Source organism: Cebus imitator, unplaced genomic scaffold, assembly GCF_001604975.1.
Source record: "Cebus imitator isolate Cc_AM_T3 unplaced genomic scaffold, Cebus_imitator-1.0 Scaffold489, whole genome shotgun sequence".
NCBI classification, from domain to species: Eukaryota; Metazoa; Chordata; class Mammalia; order Primates; family Cebidae; genus Cebus; species Cebus imitator.
In genome coordinates, this window is record NW_016107804.1 from 224,390 (window position 1) to 235,754 (window position 11,365).

Here is an 11,365-nt window from a genome sequence, read left to right on the forward strand (position 1 = left end):
TTGATCAGGGTATGATGAGATGAAATTCTTTTAAAAAGGATCGCTCTGGCTGCTGTTTCGAGAATTGACTAGGGAGACAGGGAGGTAAAGGCAGAAGTTGGGAGTTCAGTTAGAAGGCAAGAGGTGTTGGTGGGCTGGACATGAGTGATGTCCTTGGATGTGGTAAGATTTGTGAAACGGAAGAAACAAATTTGTTGTTGTTGTTGAGACAGAGTTTTGCTCTGTTGCCCAGGTTGGAGTGCAATGGCATGATCTTGGCTCACTGCGACCTCCACCTCCTGGGTTCAAGTGATTCTCCTGCCTCAACCTCCCGAGTAGCTGGGATTATAGTCACTTGCCACCATGCCTGGCTAATTTTGTGTTTTTAGTAGAGATGGGGTTTCTCCATGTTGGTCAGGCTGGTCTTGAATTCCTAACCTCAGGTGATCCTCCGGCCTCGGCCTCCCAAAGTGCTGGGAGTATAGGTGTGAGCCACCACACCCAGCCCAACTATCATTTCTCAATATCATCCTGAGCAACCAGACAAAGGTGGTACCATTTTGGAGACAGGAAACATTGAGGGAGGACAGAGCTTAGGAAGAAGGTAGCGGAAATGAACAGTTGTATGAATAATTGCAGATGTCCAGAAAAAATATATTGGAATAACATATACTAAAATGTGAGAGTAATTTTAGATTGCGAAGTGCTTTTCCTTCCTTCTTTGTGCTTCTCCATATTTTCTTTTTTTAATTCTTCTTTTTTAAAAAAGACAAGTTCTTGCTCTGTCACCCAGGCAGAAGTGCAGTGGCACAATCATTGCCCACTGTGGCCTCGACCTCCTGGGCTAAAGAGATTCTCTCACCGCAGCCTCCCAAGTAGCTGAAACTGCAGGTGTGTACCACCATGTCCGACTTACTCCTCTATATTTTCTAATGTCTCCGTAATAAAGATGCAATAAGAAAACTAACTTTATAGAGAAAAGTTGTTTTTTTCCAGTTATAACTTGCAGATTGTGGGAGTCCAACAAGCTTCTCTGGTGGCCCTCACAAATTCCTTAGTCTTTAAAAATTCGTACTTTTTCTTGCACTGTCATTGCTGTTGTTTTATCATGTGTGATTTGGGGGACATGACTAGTGGTGGAATAGCCTCCGCATACGTGAGCTTGGCTTACTTCTCTGCCACCAATCGTAATAAGCACTTACACCTCGCCCTGTGAAGCAGGTACTCATAGTATTCCTGTTTTGCAAATGAGGAAACTGAAGCCTAGAGTGATTAATTAATTAGCCCTGATCACTCAGCCTGGAAGAGGCTAAGCCTGGATTCCAACTTGTGTCTCTCTGACTCTAGAACTGGTGCTTCTTTTGTTTGGTTGCTTTTTTTTTTTTTTTTTTTTTGAAATGGAGTCTTGCTCTGTTGCCCAGGCTGGAGTGCAATGGTGTGATCTCTGCTCACTGCAACCTCCGCCTCCTGGGTTCAAGCAATTCTCCTGCCTCAGACTTGTGAGTAGCTGGGACTAAAGGCATGAGCCACCATACCTGGCTAATTTTTGAATTTTTAGTAGAGACAGGGTTTCACTGTGTTAGCCAGGCTGGTCTCAAACTCTTGAGCTCAAGTGATTCTCCCACCGCGGCCTCCCAAAGTGCTGGGATTACAAGCTGTGAGCCACTGCATCCAGACTGAACTGGTGCTCCTAAGCTCTTATCTCAGACTGTCTCCCAGTGGAGCTGATGTGTGTAACCCCCTCTGAATACTACGTGTTTTGTGTGTACCTGCTGGGCCCCTGTTTAGGAAATGTCTGTTCTTTGCTTCTTGTCTGCCATTTCTGTATAGTTGCAAATACATCCTCATGTGGCATTTCCCAAACTGCAAGATTGTTGGCCAGAGTTAGACAGAAGGCCCTCCAGCTTTATCTACACCTGCAGTATTTCGCAACAGCCACTACTGTGGGCTCACTCCATGGACAGGTCCATGGGGAACAACTCTAACTGCCTGAGAGCATTTCATCCAAACATTCTGTTTTCCAAATCTGTGAACGGAGAGACTTTTTGGAAGTTATTATTGTATCTGAAGTTCTTTTCAGGAGTTGGATACATCAATTCTCTCTCATCCCACTCTGTTTTAAAAAAGACTCAGGTACCAACTTTGTTACTACCACACACAACTTCATGAGGCAGATGAAATTAAGTTACACTCATAGTTTCACAGACACAGGTCTGAGATGCCAAGGACAAAGCGTACAGCGATTATGTTTTAATTTACAAAAGAGTAGAACGGATCCTGCAGGTAAGGGCTGTGATATATACATTGTGACAGCACAATCTTTCCATGTTCTCATGGCCTCTGCGACGGAATGAAATGGCCCTTTGCAAAGTATTGCTTAAGTCGCTGGATAAACTTTCTCCCTCCCACACTGATGCCTTTCAAAAGCCTTGAGATAATTGTGTAATTAAAACAAGGGGGGCCACGTGCGGTGGCTCACACCTGTAATCCCAGCACTTCGGGAGGCCAGCACCCTGGCCAACGTGGTGAAACCCTGTCTCTACTAAAAAAATACAAAAATTAGTGGGACGTGGTGGTGGGTGCCTGAAATCCCAGCTAACCAGGAGGCCGAGGCAGGAGAATGGCTTGAACCTGGGGGTGGAGGTTGCAGTGAGCCGAGATGGTGCCATTGTACTCCAGACAGAGCAAGACTAATGGCTATCATGGCCATTTTTCCATAACATGGATACCCTTCCCTTGTCCATCTTTTCCTTAGCATTTAATGACTGCATCATATTCCATTGTAGAGATATTTTATAATTTATTTATTCATCTGTATTTTCTGAAGTTTTTAGAGTATTATGTATCACATAAGTAATAAAATATTTTTTAACTGGTGCTTGTAGCCAGTTAAATGTGACACCAAAAGTAATAGGAAGACACAATAAAATGTGTAGCAAAGCTGTAACTTAGTTACACGTTTGTAAGAGAAACATGGTTTTCAGAAAAACCTTCAAACTTCCAATGAAAAATAAAAGCTTTTACTTCATTTTAGAGCTGGCTATGTGATATATTCCATTTGCCTTAAAAAAAAACCTCCAGGCCAGGTGCACTGGCTCACGCCTATAATCCCAGCACTGGGAGGCCAAGGCGGGAGGATCACTTGAGGTCAGGAGTTTGAGACCAGCCTGACCAACATGGCGAAACTGCGTCTCTACTAAAAATACAAAAATTAGCTGGGCATAGTGGCATGCACCTGTAATCCCAGCTACTCGGGAGGCTGAGGCTGGAGAATCGCTTGAACCTGGGAGGCAGAGGTTGCAGTGAGCCGAGATCATGCCATTGTACTCCAGCCTGGGCAACAAGAGTGAAACTCTGTCTCAGAAAAAATAAGTAAATAAATAAATAAACAAAACAAAAATTCCTGTATATTGGGAGAAGAGATCCAGTACAATAGCTTTCAAGTTATCTGATTTTAAAAAGTTTCTTTGATATTTTAGATGTTTTTCAAAATAAAATAGATAAGAAACTATCTTTCAGTGTCCCCATAATTCCCCAAATAGTTATGCCTATGTGCATGTCTCTGTGGGTTCTTAAATAGCCCATTTGCCCATCCAGGTACAGAATAAGAGACATCGTTGAGGACCCCATGTTTATGTAAGGGTTCAGGCTAAAATTCTCACTCAGGCTCTTAATGACATGAGTTAACCAGCATAACATAAATCTCTTTGTTTATTCTTTGCAATGTTCGGCAGTAATCAGGCTGCTAAACATCGCAAATAATAAACAAAGAGATTTAATGTTCTCAGTTTAGAAGGGTGTCACTATGTGCCAAGTCTCTCTAAGATGCTTAGTAATAATGTAGGAAATTTGTTGTTAAAGATCAGCTAGGTGAGACTTTCTTCAGTAATCCTAAAAATAGCACATATGTTTTTAAAAATGTGCATGTTTAATGAGTACTTTCATTTCTTTTTCTTTTTTTTTTTTTTTGTTTGAGACAGAGTCTCACTCTGTCACCCAGGCTAGGGTACAGTGGCGTGATCTCTGCTCACTGCACCCTTCACTTCCGGTTTCAAGAAATTCTCCTGTCTCAGCCTCCCATGTAGCTGGTGTTACGGGTGACCACTACCATGCCTGGCTAATTTTTGTGTTTTTAGTAGAGATGGGGTTTCACCATGTTGCCCAGGCTGGTCTTGAACTCCTGATGTAGGTGATCTGCCCACCTCTGCCTCCCAAAGTGCTGGGATTACAGATGTGAGCTGCCGCGCCTGGCCGTGAGTACTTTCCTTTCAATATCTGATTATCTTTCAAAATTTTATTTTAAAATATATTTAGGGAGTGCAAGCACAGATTTCTTACATGCATACATTGCGTCCTGGTGAAGTCTGGGCTGTTAGAGTACTCATGACCTGAATAATGAACATTGTACTCAATAGATAATTTTTAACCTGATTATTATCTTTTCAGTAGCAAGAACAAGTGGCTACAAGTACCAATTAAAAAATATTTTATTACTTATATGATACATAATACTCTAAAAAATTCAGAAAATACAGTTGAATAAATAAATTATAAAATATCTCTACAATGGAATATGAGGCAGTCATTAAATGGCTAAGGAAAAGATGGGCGAGGGAAAGGTACCCATGTTATGGAAAAATGGCCATGATAGCCACTGTCACCACCACAACAATGGTGACAACTACCATTTATTAAGAGCTAAATGTTTCAGACACTGAGCACTTTGCAGACATACATTTATTTTCCCTCCTGAAAACAGCCTTACGCTTAGATACTAAATATTATTCTATGAATGCAGACACATTACTCTCTGTATCTTTCCTAAGCAAGGGTCGAACTTCCTGGTTCCTAGGCTTGAGCTGATTTGAACAGCTGAGCTCCATTTGCCCATGCTGTCCATCTACAGGTCTCTAGAATTACTTTGTAGGCAAAAAATACACAATTTAAGATGTAAAGTTTCAACAAGGTATTTTGAAACCAATGGATATAAGGGGGTTGTCAATTCAACAAACTTTCCCCAATGTTCTATGTGAGAATAGTTCCTTTTGGTGGTCTAGACAGGCCCAAGCATTTGCACTATATATAGACTTTAGCCAGTTCTTAAGAAGCATATGATGGGAACTTCTTAAAATTAATGTTATTTACCTGCTAGGATGTAAATGCTAAAAGGATGTGGTCTACATTATGGACAAGGGCTCTGTAAAATGTGATATTAGAAAATGGAAATTTTACGAGTTCTGGGAACAGAAACAGGTGATGAGAGTGAAATGGGGAAAATTCTAGTTTTTGCTGCATTGCTAGAACTTAATAATCTAAAATACTTTTAAAAATTATTAATAATATAAGTACAACATTCTAGGGTTAATTGTGCTCATTTTGGTTCCATCAAGTTGCCAGTTCCTGAAAAATACCCCTCCAGCTTAAAGCAATGACCCTCTATACCAGTGTTCTGTGTTCATGGGGCTAAATGTACAGAATTCCAACTATAGCTGCATGCAGAATTGTTAAACCCAACTCCCAGCCCGGGGCAGAAATTTTTCTTTGCCTGGAGACTTCTAGGATGGGTGGCATTAGAGTGTAAAGGTTGAGACCTCAACAGGATTTTCTTTTAGACTATCCTCACTGATGAAGGCGGCTACACTGTGGACTTGGGTGTTGTTTAGCCTCTTAGTTTTTGGTTATGAATAATAGTAGAATCTACCTCCTAGGAGTGTTGGAAGGATTAAAGAAATCTTGGCCGGGGGTGTTGGCTCACACCTGTAATCCCAGAACTTTGGGAGGCTGAGGTGAGTGGATGTCAGGAGTTCGAGACTAGCCTGGCTAACATGGTGAAACCCCGTTTCTACTAAAAATACAAAAATTAGCTGGGCATGGTGGCAGGCGCCTGTAATCCCTGCTGCTTGGGAGGCTGAGGCAGGAGAATCACTTGAACCTGGAAAGTGAAGTTTGCAGTCAGCCAAGATTGTGCCATTGCACTCCAGCTTGGGCAACAAAAGTGAAACCCTGTCTCAAAAAAAGAGAAAGAAAGAAAGAAAAGAAAGAAATAAATAAAGAAAGAAAGAAAGAAAGAAGAAAGAAAGAAAGAAAGAAAGAAAAAGAAAGAAAGAAAGAAAGAAAGAAAGAAAGAAAGAAGAAAGAAAGAAAGGAAAGAAAGAAAGAAAGAAAGAAAGAAAGAAAGAAAGAAGGAAAGAAAGAAGGGAGGGAAGGAAGGAAGGAAGGAAGGAAGAAAAAGAAAGAAAGAAGTAAATCTCAGTAAAGCCTGACAGTGCCTGGCACAGTATTCATAACTACCTGCATCTTCATCATCATCGTCAACATCATAGAGAGGAGTATCCACTGTCATGATGTTGGGGATCAGAGACCCCTGTGGCTGAGGGTAAGGCAAGGCCCCAGGGCTACATTTGATCATAAACCACACAACTCATCTTGAACTCAAACAGTACTGAAGGAAATTAAAAGTGCTACTCCAGTAGATACATGGATGGTAAGACAGTGAAACAGCCTTATTGCTGATATGGAGAAAACTTGAGTGGTCTGGATAGAAGATCAAACCAGCCACAACAGTCCCTTAAACCAAAGCCTAACCCAGAGCAAGGCCCTAACTCTCTTCAATTCTATAAAGGCTGTGAGGGGTGAGGAAGATGCAAAAGAAAGGTTGGAAGATAGCAGAGGTTGATTTATCACCATGACGTAATAGTGCAAGGTAAAGCAGCAAGTGCTGATGTAGAAACTGCCACAAGTTATTCAGAAAATCTAAGATCATTGATGAAAATGGCTACAGTAAATAACAAATTTTCAATGTAGACAAAATAGCCTTCTATTGGAAGAAGAGGCCACCCAGGACTTTCATAGCTAGAGAGGAGAAATAATGGCTGGCTTCAAAGCTTCAAAGGATGGGTTCACTTATTAGAGGCCAATGCAGATGGTGACACTACACTGAAGTCCATGCTCACTGAACATTTTGAAAATCCTAGAGCCCTTAAGGATGATGCTAAATCTACTCTGCCCATGCTCTATAAATGGAACAACAAAGCCTGGACGAGCCAGCCCTGTAAACCCAGCTACTCAGGAGCCTAAATGAGAAGGAAGGGTCTCTTGAGTCCAGGAGTTTGAGACTAGCCTGGGCAGCATAGCAAGACCTGTATTAAAACATCCAGGACAACAACACATCTTTTTACAGTATGGTTTCTTGAATATTTTAAACCCATTGTTAAGATCTACTGCTAAAAAAAAATCCTTTCAAAATATTATTGCTTATTGACAATGCATCCAGTCACCCAAGATGTCTGGTGGAAATGCACAAAAAGTTTAATGTTTTCATGTCTACCAACACAACATCTATTCTGCAGCCCATGGATCAAGAAATCATTTGAACTTTCAAGTCTTCTTATTTAAGAAATACATTTCTTATTTAAGAAATACTTATTTAAGACTATAGCTACCCAAAGATGATGATTCCTCTGACAGATAAGGGCAAAGTTAATTAGAAGCCTTCTGGAAAGCATTTGCCATTCTAGATAGCGCTAAGAACTTTTGTGATTCCTGGGAGGAGGTGAACGTGTCAACATTAAGAAGAATTTGGAAGAAGCTTATTCCAGCCCTCATGGGTGACTTTGAGGTGTTCAAGACTTCCGCAGAGGAAGTCACTGCAGGTTTAGTGAAAATAGCAAGAGACTTGGCATTAGAAGTGGAGCCTGAAGATGTGCCTGAATTGCTGCTATCTCAAGAGAACATTTTAACAGATGAGTAACTGCTTCTCATGGAGGAGCAAGGAAAGTGGATTCTTAAGATAGAATCTACTCCTGGTGAACATGCTGTGAACATTGTTGAAATGACAACAAGGAATTTATTACAGACTATCACATCAACTTAGTTGATAAAGCAGTGGCAGGTTTTGAGAGGATCGACTCTTATTTTGAAAGAAGCTCTACTCTGGGTAAAATGCTATCAAACAGCCCTGCATGCTATGGAGAAACTTTTCATGAAAGAAAGGGTCAATACATGTAGCAAACTTCATTGTTGTCTTATTTTAAGAAATTGCCACAGCCACCCCAACCTTCAGCAGCCACCACCCTGATCAGTAAGCAGCCATCAACATGGAGGCAAGGCCACACACCAGCAAAACGATTATTATGAGTTGCTGAAGGTTCAGATGGTTGTTAACATTTTTTTAGCAATAAAGTATTTTTAAGTTATGTGCATTTTTTAGGCATGAAACTATTGCATACTTAATAGAATATAGTATTGTGTAAACGTAACTTTTATATGCACCGGGCAACTGAGAGTTTGTGTGAATTGTTTTATCACAATCTTCAGTTTATTGTGGTGGTCTGGAATTGAACCCACAATATCTCCCAGGTATGCCTGCATAAGCTTCTAGCCTGTTGTCTTTTTACTACAGCAAAGAGAGCAGATATGTGTAGCCACTCTCTCATTCTTCACCTGTAACAGATACCACTAATTGACCACAGCATTCTTTCTTACCACCTGAACTCATGCTCAGAATCATTCTTATCTCAATTCTTCAGACAGCCACCACCAATTGAATACAGGTGGCACTGGAGATATACCAAACCTATTGGTCATTCCTGGACAAGACTATCTTACCTTCATCAATTATTTCATCATCTAGTTAACTTGGCATATTAAAGCTGGAGGGGGATTTTTTCCTCTAGAAACCCTATGCCAGGTTCTATTTCCAGTGGTGTATGTGGTTGACATTGATTGTGTATTCCTCCAAGGCAGAATCTCGGTCATTTTCATATACCATAACCAAAAATGGAACCTAACACAGATAGACACTAAACTATGTTTTGATGGATGAATGGATGGATGGATTTAGTGACTGAATAGGCCCTTAGAAACAGGTCCAGGGTAGAAAAGAGCCTCCACTGCTGATAGTTTTATAGACTTTCACTTCAGATGATGGCTTGATGCCTTTGTGTCTCCTAGGATTGGTTGTCAATCTAGAAAGCACTGTCCATCTTCCAAACATCATTTATCTCCATTAATCAGAGGGTATTATTAGACATGGTGCTGCTGAGGTAGCAAATTAGTTAGGGCTTTTAGTTCTGGGCCTGTGATAAGGATTTGGGAAATGTGTTCTGCCAGGGGAGGGCGGGTACATGGTCTCTCTATTACTCTGGCCAAATGACAGCTGCTAGCACTCTGTTGAATGATCAATAATTGGCTGCCAGTCCACCTACTCCTCACTGGCTATTTTAAGTCCTGCCACAGAGATCTACCATGGACTCATGAGAAAATATTCAAAAACAATGAAGCCCATTGTTCTTCCTGTCTACCAGGGTTTAGCTTTGACCATAGTCATAGATCCTGGAGATGCATGCAAACCAGGAGTCCCTTCAGAGGGGCACAGTTGGAAGGCATTTACAACAGGGCAAAGGATCAGCCATTGCCATGCACTTAACCATTGATTGGGTGCTGTTCCACTGGCGCCTGGGCTTTGGCATTGTTGGGGAGAATTTGAGGTTCCAGCTATTTTTGCTTTCGCTGGATTGCTTTTCATTTTGGTTGCCTGTTTCCAAAATAAAGATAAAGGGAATTTTCCGGGGGTCTAGCCAGTCACCAAAGGATCCTAGTTTAGAAGAAGAGTTGCTTTTATAAGCACAGAGTAAAAGAAATAAAAGGAGCATTCCTTCCTTTACTTACTTGTTTTAGGTACGGAAGCCCTGATAAGAAATTAAAGGACCAAGGAAAGTTTTCACCCAATAAAAATTTGTATTGGTTTGGAGGTTATTTACCCTGTAATACCTGATAGAATTGGTACCACATAGGTATTTCCTTTTTTCATACTCTCTTGGAAAACAGATGACACAATCTCATTAATGGTAATGATGGCTAATCAAAAATACTCAATAAAGGCTGGGCACAGTGGCTCATGCCTGTAATCCAAGCACTTTGGGAGGCTGAGACTGGTGGATCACCTGAGGTCAAGAGTTTGAAACCATGTCTCTACTAAAAATACAAAAATTAGCTGGGCGTGGTGGCAGACACCTGTAATCTCAGTTACTTGGGAGGCTGAGGCATGAGAATCACTTGAACCCAGGAGGCAGGGTTGCAGTGAGCTGAGATCGTGCCACTGCACTCCAGCCTGGGTGACAGAGTGAGACTCTGTCTCAAAACAAACAAACAAACAATACAAAAACAAAAAAGCCCCTCAGTATAAACTAGGTAACTTTGTCTTAGAAATACTTCAAATTATAAAAATGTGTAGAGAATAAGCTCATGTTTCTATCCCCAGCTTAGAAATAAAACATTATAAAAACAGCTGAACCTCTCCAGTGATATTCTTTTCTCTAACCTTGTCCTCGAAGGAGCCGCCATACTTACTGGTGTTCATCAGTCTTACCCTTGTCTTTATGTACGTATTCATAGACAATAATGGCATTTTGCACGTTTGAAAATTATATATAAATGGCATCAGACCAAATATATCCTTCTGGGAATGGACTAATTGAGCTCATCAGTGTATGTGAGATATTTTTTCCCCTTTAGTACGTGTAGGGAAAATTTAAGCTAACTTTTGGCATCCAGCAATGGATTTTTCCAGGAGATTTGAAAGTCAAAAGGAGTGGGTGCTGAGGGTGGGGGAGTATGCTTCTGTAATCCCAGACCAGGTTAGACCTCCCTGTTACAGACTCTCATCACACCCTGTTCTTCTCTTTAATGTGTAAACACAGTGCTTTTGATCATTTTTGTTTAACGATAAAATAATAAATAATTATGTCATGTCTGTTTTTCCTGCTAGAAGGTAAGCTCCCTGAGGGCAGGGACCATGTTACGTTTCACTCACTGCCGTATCCCTTATACTTAGCCCATGCTTGGCATACAGCAGGCAGATAAATGGAAAATGCTTTATTGCCCACAGTATACAATTCAGATTTCTCAGAGTTGCATGCAAGGTCTTTTGTGATCTGGTTCCCATTTCCATCTCAGGACGTAGTTTCTGCTCCTCCTGTCACCTGACCCTTACCCCTTCGCCTCCTAAAACACCTGTGGTTCCTGAGCTCTCTTGGGCCTCTTGCTTTTGCACATGCTGTCCCCTCAATCTGGATTCACCAACCTTTGTTTGCCCACCAAGCTGCCTCTCATCCCTCAAGGCTCACCTGAGATGGCAGCTCCTGTGAATGGCACCGCCTGCGATAATGACTACAGGCAGAGACTGTGCTTATCCTCTGTGTTCTCATGTCACTATCAAATTCCTCTAGGGCTTTTTATTTATTTATTTAGAGACAGATTCTAGCTCTGTCACCCCCGCTGGAGTGCAGTGGAGTAATCTCTGCTCACTGAAGCCTCCACCTCCCGGGTTCAAGTGATTCTCCTGCCTCAGACTCCTGAGTAGCTGGGATTACAGGCATGTGCCACC